We start from the raw sequence: 19189 nt of genomic DNA, 5'->3' as shown, positions 1-19189 counted from the left end.
GTCTTAGATTTAAGTCGTTAATCAATTTTGATTTGATTTTTGTGTATGGCAAGAGATAAGGGTATAGTTTTTTGAGTCTGCTTATAAATATCCAGCTTTGCCAGCACAATTTATTGAAGAGACTGTCCTTTCCTCAATGTATGTTCTTGGCTTTTGTCAAAAATGAGTTCACTGTAAATGCATTAATTTATTTTTGAATTCTCCATTCTGCTCCATTTGTGCTATGTGCCTATTTTTATGCCAGTACCATGTTGTTTTGCTTACTACAGCTCTGCAGTGTAATTTTAAGTATGGTAGTGTGATTCCTCCAGTTTTCTTCTTTTTGCTCAGGATGACTTTGGCTATTCTAGGTCTGTTGTGACTCCATATAAATTTTATGATTTTTGTTCTATTTTTGTAAAGAATGTCATTAGCATTTTCGTAGAGATTGCATTTAATCTGCAGACTACCTTTGGGTAGTGTGAACATTTTAACAATGTTGATTCTTCCAATCCATGAACATAGAATATCATTGCAAGTTTTTGTGTCCTCTTCAATTTCTTTCCTCAGTGTTTTACAGTTTTCATTATAGAGATCTTTCATTTCTTTGGTTGGATTAATTCCTAGGTTTAAAAATTATATTTTTAGCTATGGTAAATGGGATTACATTCTTGATTTCTTTTTGAGATTGTTTGCTAGTGGCATATAGAAGTCCTACTGATGATTGCATGTTGATTTGATCTCTTACAACTTTGCTGAATTTACCCATTGTAATAGTTTTTTGGTGGTGTCTTTAGGTTTTTCCAAATATAAGATCATATCATCTGCAAACAAAAACAGTTTGACATCTTCCTTTCCAATTTGGATGCCCTGCATTTCTCCAGCCTGACTGCTCTAGCTAGGACTTGCAGTACTACGTTGAATAACAGTGGTGAAAACAGGTATCCGTGTGTTTCTGATCTTAAAGGTTTTGGTTTTTCCCTACTTATTATGATACTGGTTGTGAATCTGTTGTATTTGACTTTTATTACATTGTGGTCTGTTTGTTCTATACCCAGATTTTGTTGAGGGTTTTTATAATGAAGGGCTGTTGAATTTTATCAAATTTTTTTTTCAGCATCAATTGAGATGATCATATGGTTTTTGTCCTTCATTCTTTTGCTATAGTGTATCACATTGATTGATTTATACATGTTAAAACAGTCTTGACCCCTTGGAATAAATCCACTTAATCATGATGAATGATCTTTTTAACGTATTACTGAATTTGGTTTGCTAGTTAATGTTGTTGAGGATTTTCAATTCAATGTTCATCAGAGAAATTGACTTGGAGTTTTTTTAATGTGTTTTTGTCTGGCTTTGATATGAGAGTAATATTGGCCTCATAGAATGAGTTTGAAAGTATTCCATCCTTTATTTTCTGGAATAATTTCAGTAGAAATAATATGAGTGCTTCTTTAAATGTTTGGTACAATTCAGCAGCACAGTCATTGAGTCATCAGATTTTCTTTGTGGGGAGACTTTTAAATGCAGCTTTGATCTCATTACTTATTACTGGTCTGTTCAGGTTTTGAATTTTCTCAATGTAGATACGTTGTATGTTTCTAAGAATTTATCAATATTTTATAGATTTTACAATTTATTGGCATATAATTGTTTACATTAGCCTGCAATGTTTCTTTGGATTTCTGTGAAATGAATTGTAATGTCTGCTTTTAAATCTCTAATTTTATTTATTTGGGTCTTCTCTCTTTTTCACTTAGTAAGTCTGGCTAGAGGTTTGTCAGTTTTATCTTTTAAAAAACCACAACTTTTTGTTTCATTGATCTTTTGTGTTGTTTCTTCATTTCATTTTCATGTATTTCCGCTCTTTGTTATCTCTTCTACTAATTTTGGGTTCGGTTTGCTCTTGCCCTCCTAGTTCTTCAAGATGCATCATTAAATTGTTTATTTGAAGTATTTCTTTTTTTCACATAGTGGTTTATAGTTATAAACTCCCCTATTAGGACTGCTCTCACTGCATCCTGTAGGTTTAGATATGTCATGATTCCATTTTCACTTGTTTCAAAAAAATTTTCAATTTCTTTCTTAATTTCATCTTTGACCCACTGGTCATTCAGGAGCATATTGTTTAATTTCCATGTGCCTGTATAATTTCCAAAATTGTTCTGTTTTTGATTTCTGGTTTTATTCCATTGTGATCAAGAAGATTCTTGATATTATCTCAATTTTTAAATGTTTTAAGACACATTTGTAGCCTAACATATGGCCTATCCATGAGACTGAACCATGTGCTAAGAAGAATGTATATCCTGCAGCCATTCAATTGAATGTTCTGTAAATATCTATTAGATCCATTTGGTCTATAGTCCAGATTAAGTCCAATGTTCCTTTGTTAATTTTTCTATCTAGAAGGTCTGTCCAATGGTGAAAGTGAGATGTTGGTGTCTCTAGTTATTATTGTATTGGCATCTCTCTCTCTTTAGCTCTAATTATATTTGCTTTATATAGCTGATTGCAACAGTGTTGGGTGCATATATATTTACAATTGTTATAACCTCCTGCTGAATTGACCACCTTATCATTACATAATGACCTTCTGTATCAGTCTGTTTTCATGCTCCTAATAAAGATGTATCTGAGACTAGATAATTTATAAAGGAAAGAGGTTTAATTGAATCACGGTTCCACATAGCTGGGGAGGCCTCACAATCATGGCAGAAGATGAAGGGGAAGCACACAACATCTTACATCACAGCAGGCAAGAAAGCATGTGCAGAGGAACTGCCCTTTTATAAAACCATCAGATCTCGTGAGACTCATTCACTATCACAAGAACAGCATGGAAAAAACCCACCCCCATGATTCAATTACTTCCCACTGGGTCCCTCCCATGACATGTGGGGATTATTACAATTCAAGGTGAGATTTGAGTGGGGACACAGACAAATCTTATAACCTTCTTTGTCTCTTCTTATACTTTTCACCTTAAAAATCTGTTTTCACTGGTATAACTACTCCTGCATTTTTTGGTTTCCACTGCCAAGATATTAATCTTTTTCATCCATTTATTTCAGTCTACGTGTGTCTTTCTAGGAGAAGTATATTTCTTGTAGGAAACAAATTATTGCATTTTTTTAAATCCATTCAGCCACTTGATGTCTTCTGATTGCAATGTCTAGACCATTTACAGTCAATGTTACTATTAATAAGTAAGTCCTTCCTCCTGCCATTTTTTATTTGATTCCTGGTTGTTTTGTGATCTTCAATTCCTTTTTTCCTTCCTTCATGTCTTCCTTTTAGTGAAAGTGATTCTCTTGTAAATATCCATTAGACACATTTGGTCTATAGTGTAGATTAAGCCCAATGTTTCTTTGCTGATTTTCCATCTGGAAGGTCTGTTTTAATTTCTTGCTTCTCACTTTTTGTGTATCTATTGTATGTTTCTTGATTTGAGGTTACCATAAGGCTTGCAAATACTATCTTAAAATCCATTATTTTAAACTGCTGACAACTTAACACTGATTGCATGAACAGACAAGCAATAAGAAAACTAATAAAAACTCTACACTGTAACTTCATCTCCCCACTTTTAAAATTTGTGGGTTTGTTTCCATTTATATCTTATTGTACTGTCTATGTCTTGAAAAGTTGTCTTAGTTATTATTTTTTATTGGTTCATCTGTTTGTCTTTCTACTTAAGGTAAGTGTAGTTTACAAACTATAATTATAATGTTATAATATTCTGTGTTTTTCTATGGACTTACTATTACCCGTGAGTTTTGTACCTTCAGATTATTTCTTAATGCTCATGAATGTCCTTTCCTTTCTGATAGCAGAATTCTCTCTATCATTTCTTGTAGGATGGGTCTGGTGTTGGTGAAATCCCTCAGCTTTTGCTACTTTAGGACAGTCTTTATATCTCCTTCATGTATGAAGTATATTTTCACTGGCTACAGTATTCTAAAGTTTTTTTTTTTTTTTCCTGTAGCACTTTAAATACATGCCACTCTTTCCTGTCCTGTAAGATTTTCACTGAAAAGTCTGCTTCCAGAGGTATTGGAGCTTTACTGTATATTATTTGTTTCTTTTCTCTTGCTGCTTTTAGAATCCTTTTTTAATTCTTGAACTTTGAGAGTTTGATTATTAAATGCTTTGAGACAATTGTTGGTTAAATCTGCTTTGTGTTCTGTAACCTTCTTGTACTTGGATATTAATATCTTTCCTTAGGTTTCGGAAGTGCTTTGTAATTCCCCCTTTGAATAAACTCTCTATCCACATCTTGTCTACCTCCCCTTTAAGGCCAATAACTTTTAGATTTTCTCATCTGAGGCTAATTTCCAGGTCTTGTAGGTGTTCTTCTTTATTTTTATTCTTGTCCCTCTGACTGTGTATTTTCCAATAGCCTTTCTTCAAGCTTACTAATTCTTCTTTCTGCTTGATCAATTCTGCTATTAAGAGACTCTGATGCATTCTTCAGTATGTCAACTGCATTTTTGAACTCTAATTTTTTTCTTGATTGTTTTTCATTAATCTCTGTTAAATTTATCGGATAGAATTCTGAATATTTTCTTTGTGTTATCTTGAATTTCATTGAGTCTCCTTAACACAGTTATTTTGAATTCTCTGTCTGAACGGTCACATATCTTTGTTTCTCCAGGATTTGTCCCTGGTGCCTTCTTTAGCGCGTTTGGTGAGGGCATGATTTCCTGGATGGTCTTTTTGCGTGTGGATGTTCATCAGTGACTGCAAATTGAAGACTTGAGTATTTATTGTAGTCTTTGCAGTCTGGGCTTCTTTGTACCAATACCTCTTGGGAAGACTTGCCAGGTATCTAAATGGACTTTGGTAGTGTGATCTAAGTTTTTGGTCACTGCAGACATATCTGCATTAGTGGGCACCCCAGGTCCAGTAATGCAGTAGTTCTTGCAGACTCATAGAGGTAATGCCTTTCTGATCCTGGATAAGTTGTGGAAGAATTCTCTGGATTACCTGACAGAAACTCTTGTTCTGTTCCCTTGCTTTCTTCCAAATAGAGTCTCTCTCTCCATGGACAACTGTCTTGGGCTGGTAGAGGAATGACACATGCACCCATGTAGCTACCATCATTGCGTCTGTGCTGGCACAGACCTGAAGCCAGCAAAGCACTTGGTCTCACCCAAGGCCTCCATAACCACTACCTAGCTAATGCTTATGTTTTCCTAATGCCCTAGGGCTCCACAATTAGCAGATGGTGAAGCCAGACAGGTGAGTTTCTCCAGGTCTGGGCCAAGTCCAGACATGCCATCTGGGAACCAGGGACTGGAGTCAAAAACCTTAGAGATCTAACTGGTACTGTTTTCTACTGCAGCTAAGCTGGCACTCAAGCCACAAGACAATGTCCTTCACACTCTTGCCTCCTTCTTCCACAGTCAGACAAGTCTCTCCACATGCCACCACCACCAATAGCCCATGGGGAGTTCTGTAGGCTAACATTGATGTTCACTTAAGGCCCAAATGTTCTTCAATCAGCTTTTGGTGAATGCTGCCAGGCCCGAGACACAAACTTCGTATCAGTGGGCTGCCCTCTGAGCCAGAGCAGGTCCAAAATAGGCAGTGTTTTGCAATTCTAATTGTAAAGACGTTTCACCTCCCTGGTTATCTCTACTCTTAGGTATTTTATTCTTTTGTGGGTATTGTGAATGCGATTGAGTTCTTGGCTGGGCTCTCAGCTTGAACATTATTTGTGTATAGAAATCCTATTAATTTTTGTACATTGATTTTGTATCCTGAAACATTACTGAAGTTGTTAGCAAGGTCTAACAGCCTTTGTGCAGAGACTATGATGTTTTCTAGCTATAGAATTATATCATCTGTGAAGAGAAATAGTTTGACTTCCTCTCTTCCTATTTAGAGTCCATTTATTTCTTTCCCTTGCCTGATTGTTCAGGTTAGCACTTCCAGTATTATGGTGAATAGAAGTGGTGAGAGTGGGCATTCTTGTTTTACTCCAATTCTTAGGGGGAAGGGGTCTAGCAATTGCCCATTCAGTATGATGTTGGCTGTGGGTTTGTCAGAGATGGCTCTTGTTACTTTGAGGTATGTTTCTTCCATGCCTAGTCTGTTGAGGGTTCTTAACACGAAGGAATACTGAATTTCATTGAAAGCCTTTTCTTCAACTATTGTCATCACCATGTGTTTTTGTAGTTCTGTTTATGTGATGATCACATGTATTGATTTGTATATGTTGAACCAAACTTGCATGCCAGGAATAAAGCCTACCTGATCATGGTAGACCAGCTTTCTGATGTGCTGGTTAATTTGATTTTGTTGAGGATTTTTGTGTCTATGTTAATCAGGGATATTGGCCTGGAGTTCTCTTTCATTGTTGCTGTGCCAGGTTTTGGTATCAGAAAGATGCTGGCCTCATAGAATGAATTAGGGAGAAGTCCTCCTCTATTTTTTGGAATAGTTTCAGTAGGATTGGTACCAGGTCTTTTAAATATGTCTGGTAGAATTTAGCTGTGAATCCTTCCAGTGGAAGGCTTTTTCTGGTTGATAGGTATTTTTTATTAGGGATTCAATTTGGGAAGTCTTTATTGGTCTGTTCAGGGTGTCAGTTTCTTTTTGGTTCAATCTTGAAAAGTTGTGTATTTCCAGGAATTCACGAATATGTTCTAGGTTTTCTAATTTGTGTACACAGAAGTGTTTGTAATAGTCTCTGGTAGTTTTTATGTATTTCTGTGGGGTTGTGGTAATGTCATCTTTGTCATTTCTGATTGTGTTCATGTGGATCTTTCCTCTGTTATTCATTTGTCTATCTAGCAGTCTATCAATCTTATTTATTCTTTCAAGAAACCAACTTTTGATTTCATTGATGTTTTGTATAGATTTTGTGTGTGTGTGAGATAGGGTCTCACTCTGTCACCCAGGCTGGAGTGCAGTGGCACAATCTTGGCTCACTGCAACCTTCACCTCCCAGGCTCCACCAATTCTTCCACTTCAGCCTCCCAAGTAGCTCAAACTACAGGCACTCACCATCACATTTGGTTAATTTTTGCATTTTTTTATACAGGTGAAGTTTCACCATGTTGCTCAGGCTGGAATCAAACCCCTGGGCTCAAGTGATCCACCTGTCTTGGCCTCCCAAAGTGCTGGGAATACAGGTGTGAACCTGTATGAATTTTTGCATCTCAATTTCATTCAATTTAGCAATGATTTTTGTTATTTTTCTTTGGCTACTTTTGAGGTTGGTTTGCTTTTTTTTTCTCTAGTTCCTCTAGGTGTGATGGTAGGTTGTTAACTTTAGATCTAAGTTCTCGATGTGGGTGTTTAGTGCTATAAACTTTCCTCTTAACTCTGTTTCAGAGGTGTCCCAGAAATTATGGTATGTTGTATCCCTGGTTTCATTAGTTTCAAATAATTTCTTGATTTCTGCCTCATTTACATTCGAGGCAGGTCATTAGAGAGCAGGTTGTTTAATTTCCATGTAATTTTATGAGTTTTGAGAGATCTTCTTTGTATTGATTTCTATTTTTGTTGCATTATGCACCAAAAGTGTAGATGGAATAATTTTGGCTTTTTTAAAAAAAATTGTTGAGAATTGCCTTATGGCCAAGTGCATGGTTGATATTAGAGTATGTGTCATGTGCAGATGACACGAATATATACTCTGTTATTGGGTGGAGTATCCTGTAAATGCCTGTTAGGTACATTTGAACAGGTATCCAGTTTACATCCCAAATATCTTTGTTAGTTTTCTGCCTTTATGATATGTTTAACACTGTTTGTGGTGTGTTGAAGCCTTTCACTATAATTGTGTGGTTATCTTGATCTCTTCATATGTGTCCAAGAACTTGTTTTATGTATCTGGGTGCTCCAGTGTTGAATGAATATATATTTAGAAATGATTTTTTTTTTTATTTTCCGAAGGGGAGTGTCTTCAGTAATTTTATTGTAACAGAGAAGCCAGGCTGCAATAAGTCTACATGATTAGAGCAGATAGTGATTCTTTCCAAAGGGTGTAGCTTGATCCCAGCTGGCAGCACATAAAGCCTAGAATATCCTATTTCCTGGTACTGCCCTGTGCCACCTGACTCATGATGTGAAATGAGTGACTGCACAACTACATTCAACAAAGAGAGTAGGTCCAACTGGGCAGAGACAACATCTCAACAGAAGACAAATAAACAATCCTTGAAGAGGATGCTGAGATAAAGTGCAGTTACCTACTCTCCACTATTCTTTGCTGAGAAAGGTGATGGTAAGGCATCAGCAGAAAATTATGTTCTTTATTTTTAAATAAATCCCAACAGGATGGGGTTGATGATCAATCAAGCAGTAGAATGGAATGAAAATCTACATTAGTTAAAAATCTTTGTGCATAAGGAAAAAAACAATGACAAGGGAGAAGAGAGAGCCTTCTCTTTTTCTTAAATAAGACAGAAAACAACATCTTTTATTTTCCTTGCTGTAATGTCAGCATACTGATTGGTTTTCATAAAATGCAATTTCTGCAATATGGTCTCTTGTTAAGGTTGCTCCATCATGGGAGGACAGACACAGTGCTGACTGTTCATGATAGAAGTAGGTCTTCTCTCAAAGCTTCCAATGTGTGCTATTTCTCATGAGGAACCCTGACACTGTATTACACTTCAGTTAAAGCTTCTGAAATATTGCAATGGCATAACTGACAGGTTTTTTGGTGTGATGACTTTCTTGCATGTATAAACTCTTTGAGAAAAGTTGGGAGATAAAAGGACGGGGGAGAGTTTGGTTTAGAGCCACAATGTTCCAGACACCAAACATGGATGCCTCTGCCCTATGTCACTACATGTTCTTTTCTGAGAAACATTCAATTGCTGAATGTTGTTACACAATGCAGCTGAAAGAAATGATCTACTCACCACCATCCACCTTCTGTCATCCTCTTTGTGAAGCTCCCAATAGCAGAGACTGAAGACAGAAAGGTTGTTTCTGTTTCCTTGCACCAGTGATATTACTTGGTGACCTGATGAAAGGCATGGGCAAGGTAGCCCATGTTGCTGAAGGTGACCCCTGCCACAGAGATGTGGCCATCTTCTACCATGTAGATGGAGAACTCATTGGTCAGCTGCTCCACCTGATCAGGCTTTAGCCCTGTGAAACAAAACATGCCAATTTTGTCAGTTATGTGTTGCCAGATGTGGGTAGAACCCTCCTTCTTTAGGTTGGAGACCAGCTGAGTCTGCATGCTAATGATGTGGTTGGCCATGCTTTTCACTTCTTGCAACCATTGTTTTTGCAAATTTCAGTGTTAAGAATGGTAGAAGCAATCTGGGCTCCATTGAGGGGAGGATTATAATACATGGGACAGATCAAGATCTTCAACTGCTGACTCTACATTTTTGGCTTCATCTGTATCTTTGCAAACCACAGTGAAGGCTCCCACACACTTGCCAGATAACTCCATGTTCTTGGCTTATGATTGGTAGAGACAAAAATTAATGCTCTTTGATGAAGTGGTGCACAGCCCAGGCATCCTTGTTACAATCATCACTAGCAAACCCTTGCTAGGCCATGTCAAAGAATGCAAACAGATTATTTTTCTTCACCACTGTTGCTATTTCTTTCCACTGCTCTAGACGAGGTTCCACTCCCATAGGATTATGGGCACAGGCATGCAGAAAAACACTTTGCTCTGGTATTTTTGAAATGTCCTATATATGACCTGTGAAGTCAAACACCAAGTCTTGGGGTCGTAGTAACAATAAATGTGTAGCTGCATGCCAGCATCCCTGAAGATGGGTGTGTGATTTCCCCAGGATGGTTTGGACATCCTGGCTGAGCTTAAAAAATCTTTGCAGAAAACAGGCTCTGATCGTTAAGGTCGCAGTTCCAGAAATGGTATGCACAGTGAATAACTGGACATTTTTCAACACTTCACTATTCTCACCCAGGGCTAGTTCTGCAGATGCCATGCAAAATTCAGCCAGACCCCCAATGGGCAGGTATTCTTTGTCCAAATTTTTTGTGGCAATCTGGGCCTCTTCCTTGTTGCCATTAAGCAGCATGTAAGGCTTTCCATTATCATCCCAGTGGACACAAACTCCCAGATTCATCTTTTTGCTATCGGTGTCCCTCCTAAAGGCTTTGGTGACTCCCAGGATGGGATCTGGAAGTCCCATCTCCACATAGGTCCACCAGGACCTCTGGCAGAGGCTGTGGTGGTGAGGCCTGGATGGAAGGCAGTGGGGATCCTGGAGAGGACATGGCTGGAGTGCAGCAGGGCCATGCTGGACAGTAGGAGGGCAGTGGGCAGCCACAGGACAGAGTGGAGGGAGAGTGGGCCATATTTAGAATTGTTAAGTCTTGTTGAATTGAATGAATTGAACCTTTATCATCATGTATTGCTTTTCTTTTTTTTTAATCATTGTTGGTTTAAAGTCTATTTGGTCTGAAATAAGAATAACAACCCCCACTCTCTTTTGCTTTCTGTTTTCCTGATAAACCTATCTCCATTCCCTTACATTGAACCTATGGGTGTCATTTCATATGAGATGGGTCTCTTGAAGACAGCATACAGTTGTGTCTAGCTTCTTTATCCGGCTTGATACTCTGTGCCTTTTAAGTTGGGCATTAAGCCACTGTAATTTCAAGGTTAGTCTGATATGTGAGAAATTGGTCCTGTTATCATGTTGTTAGTTGGTTGTCATGTAGACTTGATTGCATAGTTCCTCTACAGTGTCATTGGGATATGTACTTAAGTGTGTTTTTGTGGTGCCACATACTGGTATTCCATTTCCACATTTAGCACTCCCTTAAGAGCTTCTTCTTTCTTCTTCTTCTTCTCCTTCTCCTTCTTCTTCTTTTCTCCTTCTCCTTCTTCTTCTTTTCTCCTTCTCCTTCTTCTCCTCCTCCTCCTCCTTCTTCTTTCCTCCTCCTTCTCCTCTTCCTCTTCCTTTTCTTCTTCCTTTTCTTTTTTTGACAGAGTTTCACTCTTGTTGCCCAGGCAGGAGTGAAATGGCATGCTCTTGGCTCACCGCAACCTCTGCCCCTGTGATCAAGTGATTTTCCTGCCTCTGCCTCCCGAGTAGCTGGGATTATAGGCGTGCACCACCACACCTGGCTAATTTTGTATTTTTAGTAGAGACGGGGTTTCTCCATGTTGGTCAGGCTGGTTTCAAACTCCTGACCTCAGGTGATCCACCCACCTCAGCCTCCCAAAATGCTGGGATTACAGGCGTAAGCCACTGCACCCAGCCAAGGACTTCTTCGAAGGCAAGTTTTGTGGTACTGAATTCTCCTATCACTTGCTTGTATGAAAAGAATCTTATTTCTCCACTTATGAAGCTTAGTTTGGCAGGATATGAGATTCTTGGTAGAAATTTCTTTTCTTTAGTGATGCTTATAGGCCTCCAATGTCTTCTGGCTTGCAAGTCTCTGCTGAAAGACTCACTTAAGTTAGCTTAATGGGGTTCCCTTTGTACATGACCTGCCCCTTCTTTCTAGTTGCGTTTGTGATTTTTTTCTTTCATGTTAACTGGAGCATCTGATGACTATGTGTCTTAGGAATGGTCATCTCCTATAGTAATTTGCAAAGTTTTTTTTTTTTTGCATTTTCCTAAATTTGCATTTCAATCTCTCCAATGAAGTTGGAAAAAATTTCATGGACCGTATCCTGAAATATGTTTTCCAAGTTGCTTGCTCTGTCTCCATCTCTTTCAAGAATGCAATATGTCATAGGTTTGGTCTCTTTACATAATCCCATATTTCTTGGAGGTTTCATTCATTTTTATTCTTTTTTTATTCTGACTGCATTGATTTGAAGGAGCAGCCTTTGAGCTCTGAGATTTTTTCCTCGGCTTGGTCTATTTTATTATTAGTGCTTCCAATTGCATTCTAAAATTTCTGTAGTGAGTTCTTTACTTCCTAAAATTGTTTGGTTCTTTCTTAAAATAGCTACATCATCTTTCAACTCCTGGACCATTTTACTGTGTTCCTTAGAATGGGTTTCAACCTTCTCCTCTATCTTGATGAGCTTCTTTGCCATCCAGATTCTGTATTGTATGTCTGTCATTTCAGTCATTTCAGTCTGGTTAAGAACCATTGCTGGAGAGCTAGTGTAGTCATTTGGAGGTAAGAAGACACTCGGTTTTTAGAGTTGCCAGAGTTCTAGCACTGGTTCTCTATCATCTGTGTGGCCTGATGTTTCTTTAATCTTCAAAGTTGCTGTGTTTTGGATGTGGCTTTTTATTTGTATATTCTTCCATACTCTTGAGGGTTTGAATGTGGTATAATTTGGTTTTAGTCTATTGGCTTCATTTCTAGATACTTTCATGGAGCCAAGGCTTAGCTCAGCACTTTTGGACTGCATACTCTTACCCTGAGGGACTGGGACCTGGCCTACAGCTTTTTTCTCTGCTTCCTTGAAGTTAAGCACCAGCTGCACTGGTGGGGCCAGGGTTTCCCAGTCCTGCAGCAACAACAGTCTGATGGAGTCTGTTGGCAAAAGAGCTCTGGCAGGACAGTGGTGAGCCCCCTTGCACATGTGCATCAGTAGGGTGGCAGGGGTCCTCACACATGTGCATGTCAGTGGGGCAGTGGTGGGTCTGCGCACATGTGTGTGACTGCAGGTCTGCCTGTATGCATGCACCAGAAGGGACAGTGGTGGGTGTGCCCAAACCGTCTCTCTTCTATGAATGTATTTAATTATATTTTCTTAGAGTTGACAAGAACCTTATCTATTCCTACTCTCTAATCAGTGCTTAAATCCTCTCTATAATATTTGTAACAAGTAATTCATTTGCTGTTGCAAGATGTTCTAGACTACTTTCAGTAATTTTTAGTCATTCCATTTCTATTCTGTCTATTCCACCAGGCAGGGCATTCTGATTGAATGAAGCATATCTCTATGCATTTATAACAGTAAAAATATGCTTAACCAGGGATTTAAAAATTGAAAAGGCCCATTTATTTGGGTATAGGGAACAAAAAGAAAAGAAAATAGCAAAAATTACCCATCCCCCATTTTCTCATTTCTGAATCCAAGGAGAAATTCTCACAGCCTGAGAGTCCCTCTTCAGATAAAATATGACTGGTTAAAGATATAAAACCTCTTGTAGCAGGCCTTGGTTGATGCTGCAACAGTGTCTCACTCCCCCCACTGCCCAACCCAGTTTATATTACCTGACTTCTTATAAAGGAAATAATGAGCAAGTTAAGCTGAGTCTCATAGCATCATCTGAAACGAAATATGCTTTTAAATAGTCCTATTCCGTGGCTGGTATTCAAAGTTTCTTCTATTCATACTGCATGTCTGTTCATGAGAACAAGAGCCAGATCTTAGCTGATCTTTTTCTCTTACATCTGTTACATCAGAAGTGGAGCAATACTAAGTGGTCTTAGTATTCCTAAGACCCAGTCAAAGGAGTAAGTGTCAAATTATTATAAGCTAATTTATTTTATCTGGCTAAACATAATATGATTTTATTTTTCTATTCCTGCATCTAAAGCTTCCTGGATGTGTAATCTTGAAAAAGTTATTTAATCTCTCTATGCATTAATTTTCTCATCTGTTAAATGAGAATAGTAATAGTGCACACTTTATAGGGTTGTTATAAATTAAATGAGTTTATGATAAACACTTAATGCCTGGAACAAAGTAAAGCCTCATTATGTGCCATTATTATTCCCAAAATTGATAAATTTAATAATATTCTGCATAGAAATATTCTGTGATTTTCTCATTATCAACCTCCAAAGTTACATAATTATAAACTAAACTTTAAAAAATATCACCAAGCAATTAACAATGAATAATCTGAAAAAGGAAATTAAAGAAACAATTCCATTTACAATAGCATCAACAATAATAAAATACTTAAGGATAAACCTAACCAAGGAGGCACAAGACATGTGCACTGAAAAATACCAAACATGGCTGAAAGAAAATAATGAAAACACAAATAAATGGAAACACATCCTGTGTTCATAGACTGGAAGACTTAATATTGTTAAGAAGCCACTACTACTCAAAGCAATCTACAGATTCAATGCAATCCTTATAAAAATCCCAACAGTAGTTTTTGCAGAAATAGAAAAATTCTTCCTAAAATTCATGTGGAATCTCAAGGGACCCTGAATAATCAAAGCCATTTTCGAGAAGAACAACAAATTTGGAAGCTTCACAGTTCCTGATTTCAAACCTAAATATAGGTTACAGTGATAAAAACACTGTAGTATTGGCATAAAGACAGAAAAATATACCAATGTAACACAATAGAAAGCCAAGAAATAAACTGTTACATATATGGTTAAACGATATTTGCCAGGGGTGCCAAGACCACTCAATGAGGAAAGGACAGTCTCCTCAACAAATGACATTAGGGAAACTGAATAACCACATGCAGAAGAATAAAACTGGACCCTTATCTTACACCATATACAAAAATTAATTCAAAATGGATCAAAGACCTAACGACCCAAAATTATAAAATTCCTAAAAAAAACACTGGGGGAAAGTTTCATGACATTGAACTTGACAATGATTTCTTGGATATGTCACCAAAAGCATAGGAAATCAAAACAAAAATGGACAAATGGAAGTACATCATACTTAAAAACTTATGTATCAAAGGACATGATCCAAAGACTGAAAAGGCAACTTATAAAATGGGAGAAAATATTTACAAATAAAATATCAGATAAAAGGTTAATATTCAGAATCCATAAAAAATTCCTGCAACTCAGCAACAAAATGTGAAATACAAATGGGCAACTGACTTGAATAAACATTTCTCTAAAGATGATAAACAAATGACTAATAAGCATATGGAAAGATGTTCAACACCACTAATCATCAGAGAGATTCAAATTAGAACCAAAATGAAATATCACCTCACCTATTAAAATATCTACTATCAAAAGAAAAGCAGAAAATAACATGTATTGGTCAGGATGCAGAGAAATTGGAACCCCTGTGCACTGCTGGTAGGACTGTACACCAACAGTGGTACAAGCCTTACGGAAAACAGCATGAAAGTTCTGCCCAAAATCAAAAATAATACACCACATAATTTAGTAATCTCACTTTTGGGTGTATATACAAAAAAAATCAAAAGCAGAGTCTCAAAGACATATTTGTATACCTATGTTCATAGCAGTTTTATTCACAATAGCCAAGAAGTAGAAGCAACCCTAATTTCCACTTATAGACAAATGGATAAACAAAATGTCTTTGAATTAGTGAAGGTTATCCAGAGAAACAGAATAAATAGCATATAGACAGATAGATAGATAGATAGATAGATAGATAGATAGATAGATAGATGATAGATAGATAGATAGATAGATAGATAGATAGATAGATAATAGATAGATATTTATTAGAAGGAATTCGCTCATGTGATTAGGAAGGCTGAGAAGTCCCATGATGCTTATACAGACGAGATAGGTAAAATATATGAGTAAACTGGCTGAGTGGGAACTATTGAAACTGGTCAGTGCATATCTCCTCTAAATGGATGGAGAAATAGAGCTCCAATATCACCATAAAAGCTGAAAATTCTTATCCTTATATGGAATTTCTTGACTTTTAAATATTGGCAACTCATTGGAATAAAATAAAAACACTGTATGATTTACGTTCTAAAGCTCCTACATTCATTTATTCAATCATGTAATGAGTATTTCTTGATCACCTACCAGGTGCAACTCTAGGAGCTAAGGATACAGCAGTGAACAAGGAAGACTCTGTCCCTGTCTTCATAGCCCTTAAATTCTAAATATCAGAGACAAAGTCTTGGTATAGAACCTGACGAAATGCTGAGCAATACTGGGTGCCCAATCAGTACTCGAGCTTAATTAACTCAACAGCCTGAACTTTCTTACTCAATTATTACTCCCATAAAACATTTCTTGTTTGCTCAATTCATACCCCAGAAACATGGCAATGTACTCCTAAGTGCTTCCACTATAGCTTTTTCAATACACAGCAGTGAGAGTTACCTTTAAAAACATAAAGCAGATGACATCACTCCTCTGCTCAAAACCCTGTTATGGCTATCATCACACATACAGTAAAACTTGGAAATCTTTATATTTGCTTACAAGGCCCTTCACGATCAGATCTCCTGACTCTTCTCTGACCTCATCTCCTACTACTATCACACATGCAGTGGCATTTTTTACTATTCTTCAAAAACTCTAAGAACCCTCCTGCCTAGGACTTTTTTGCTTGCTGTTCTTTCTTCCTATAATTTTTTCACCCAGATTCTTGGCATGGCTTGTCCTTCTTGTCATTCATTTGTATGCTCAAATATCACCTTTTTTCCTCTTTAACAGCCTTGTTGAGTTATATGTACTATAAAGTTCACTAGCTTTAATAGTATAATTTAATAAGTTTTAGTAAATTTGAAGTTGTACAACTCTCATCACAATCCAATTTTATAACATTTCCATTACTTTAAAAAGATCCCTCATGCACATTTGCAGTCCTCCCTATTCTTACACACAGTACTAGTCAAACATTAATCTACCTTCTGTTCCTGTTCTGAACATTTCATATACATAGAATCATACAACATGTGGTTTCTTACATCTAGCTTCTTTCACTTAGCGTAATGTTTTAAGGTTCATCCTGCCCACTATTGAATATTATTCCATTGTACGGATATACTATATTTTGTTTAACCATCTGTCAGGTGATGAGCATTGAGAATTTTTCTGCTTCTTGGCTATTATGATTAATCCTGCTGTGAACATTCACATGTAAATATTTTTGTGGATATATATTTTCATTTCTCTTTAGTAGATATCAATATGTGGAATTGCTAGGGCACATGATAAATCAGTTTCGTCTTTTGGAGGAATTGTCAAACTCTTTTCCAAAGTGACTGGACTACTTTACGTTTCCACAAATAATGTTTGAAGGTACTGATTTCTCCACATTCACAACACTTATTTTTCATTTTTTCTATTATGGCTATCCTGGTGAGTATAAAGTGGCTTCTCATTGTGGTTTTGTTTGCATTTTCCTAATGACTAAGGATGTGAGGCTTTCTCTCATATGGTCATTTGAATATCTTCTTTGGAGAAATGTTTATTCAAATCCTTTGTCTATTTTTTTGTGAAGTATATCATTTTAATATACAGGATCAGGAATTATAATGACATGGGCTTTCTCACAGAGACCCAGCTTCTGTTGATCCTTTCCTTGTAGTAAGATGGTTTAAAGAAACAAACAAAACAAGTAAGATGTAGCTATTTTAATCTCTGGTTGGAGAAAAATATGTGCATTGCAGCACTATTCACAATAACAAAGGCGTGGAAACAACCCAAATTCCCATCAATGATAGACTGGATAATTTAATTGGGTTATCTGTCTTCTAATCACTGAGTTATAAGAGTCCTTTATATATTCTGGATCTCAGACTCTTACAAACAGTATGATTTGCAAATACGTTTTCCTATTCTATGGGTTATTTCACTTACTTGAGTTTCTTCTGGAGCACTAAAGTTTTTAATTTAGAAAAATATATATATATGCATATATATATACATATATATATATAATTTGATTGTTTGTTTGTACTTTTGGTGTTCTATCTAAAAAGGCATTGCCTAACCCAAATAACAACATTTACATTTATGTTTTCTTTTAAGAATTTTATAGTTTTTGCTCTTTACATAATTATATGTATGGTATGAAGTAAGGGTCCAATTTTTACATGTGGGTATCACGTTATCTCAGCACCATTTGCTGAAAAGATGATTCTTTATCCCATTAAATTGTTTTGGCACCTTTAATGAAAATCAATTGGCCATAGACACATGGGATTATTTCTGGGCTCAATTCTATTCCATTTATCTATATGTCTATCCTTATGCAAGTACCACACTATCTATTAATATAGCTTGATAGTAAGTTTTGAAATTGGGAAACATGAATCCTCTAAATTCTTTACAAGTTTGTTTTGGATATTCTGGGTCCTTTGTATTCAAATATTTATTTTAGGGTCACCTTATCAATTTCTGCAAAAAAAAAATCCACCTGGGATTTTGAGGGATTGTGTTGAAGCTGTAGATCAGTTGGAAGAGAAATGCCACCTTAAAATTGAGTATTCTCATCCATGAACACAATAATCTCTTCTTAGAAGGTTCCTCTGACTACTTTATTTACAATAGCTCAATGGGGCATCCTCACTTCCTGTCATTTTGTATCCCTGTACCCGGCTTTAATTTGCCTTGCAGCACTTACCACTACCTAACATTATTTGTTTCTCTGAATACTTTGCTATATACTCCTCGAGAATGTGAGCTCCAAGATGTCAGGCAGGAACCTCATCTTGTTCACTACTGTACCTGTAGTGTGATGTTTGATACACACTCGAACAACTACCTTATCTATGGAATGAATATCTAAGCCCTTAAAGTCAAGAGTACTAGAAAATGTAATCTTTGATGATGATTAGGGCACTGAACTCAGACTCACGTGGGTTTGAAATCTGACTTCACCACTTAGTTGTTATGTGAGTTTGAGCAAATCACAATCTCTATGCACCTCAGTTTTCTCATACAAAATATGGGGATATTAATAATGTCCACGTCATAAGTTCAACTGAGATAATGGCATTAATGCATTTATCACAGGGCCTGGCCCACAATAAATAATCTTTAGGTATTTGTGATGTGTTATAGAGGACATAAGTAAATATTAGCAGTCATAGTACCAGTGTCATCTTTAATCCCTGTGGGAGGCTGAATGAGGACCTCCCCCAAAGAAGCCCACATTCTAATCCCTGGAATCTATGAATATGCTACCTTACATGTCCAAAGGAATTTTACAGATGTGATTAAGAAAGGTGAAATTGCCAAATTATCCTAGATTACCCAAGTGGGTCCACTGTAATCACAAGAGTCCTTGTAAGAGGAAGGCAAGAGTCAGAGAAGATGTGACAACAGAGAGGTGGAAGTGATGCAGCCTTGTGCCAAGGAACATGAGTAGCCTCTGGAAGCTAGAAGAGGCAAGGAAACAAATTATTCCCTAGAGCCATCAGAAAGAATGCAGTATCCAACACTTTGATTTTAGGCGTTCTGACCTTCAGAACTATTAGATAATAAATGTGTTGTTTTAATCCACTAAGTTTGTGGTAACTTGTTACGGCAACAATAGGAAATTAATATAGTCCTTTTTAATGTTTTCTAAATAAATGAATAAGTGATTGGAGTCTGTTATTAAAAAGTATTTCTC

At 36.8% G+C, this 19189-nt stretch overlaps 1 protein-coding gene and 1 pseudogene across 1 annotated transcript in view; both read right to left on the bottom strand.

Annotated features, from left to right (window-relative positions):
• The window catches only part of LOC134809284 (aspartate aminotransferase, mitochondrial-like), a 251345-nt pseudogene extending 233896 nt beyond the window's left edge, over positions 1-17449 (bottom strand).
• The window catches only part of KLF8 (KLF transcription factor 8), a 381472-nt gene that overhangs the window by 318230 nt on the left and 44053 nt on the right, over positions 1-19189 (bottom strand). The gene's annotated exons all lie outside the window — the stretch shown is intronic.

This window comes from Pan troglodytes, chromosome X (genome assembly GCF_028858775.2).
Source record: "Pan troglodytes isolate AG18354 chromosome X, NHGRI_mPanTro3-v2.0_pri, whole genome shotgun sequence".
Lineage (NCBI taxonomy): Eukaryota > Metazoa > Chordata > Mammalia > Primates > Hominidae > Pan > Pan troglodytes.
This window is presented reverse-complemented; position numbering and strand designations above follow the sequence as displayed.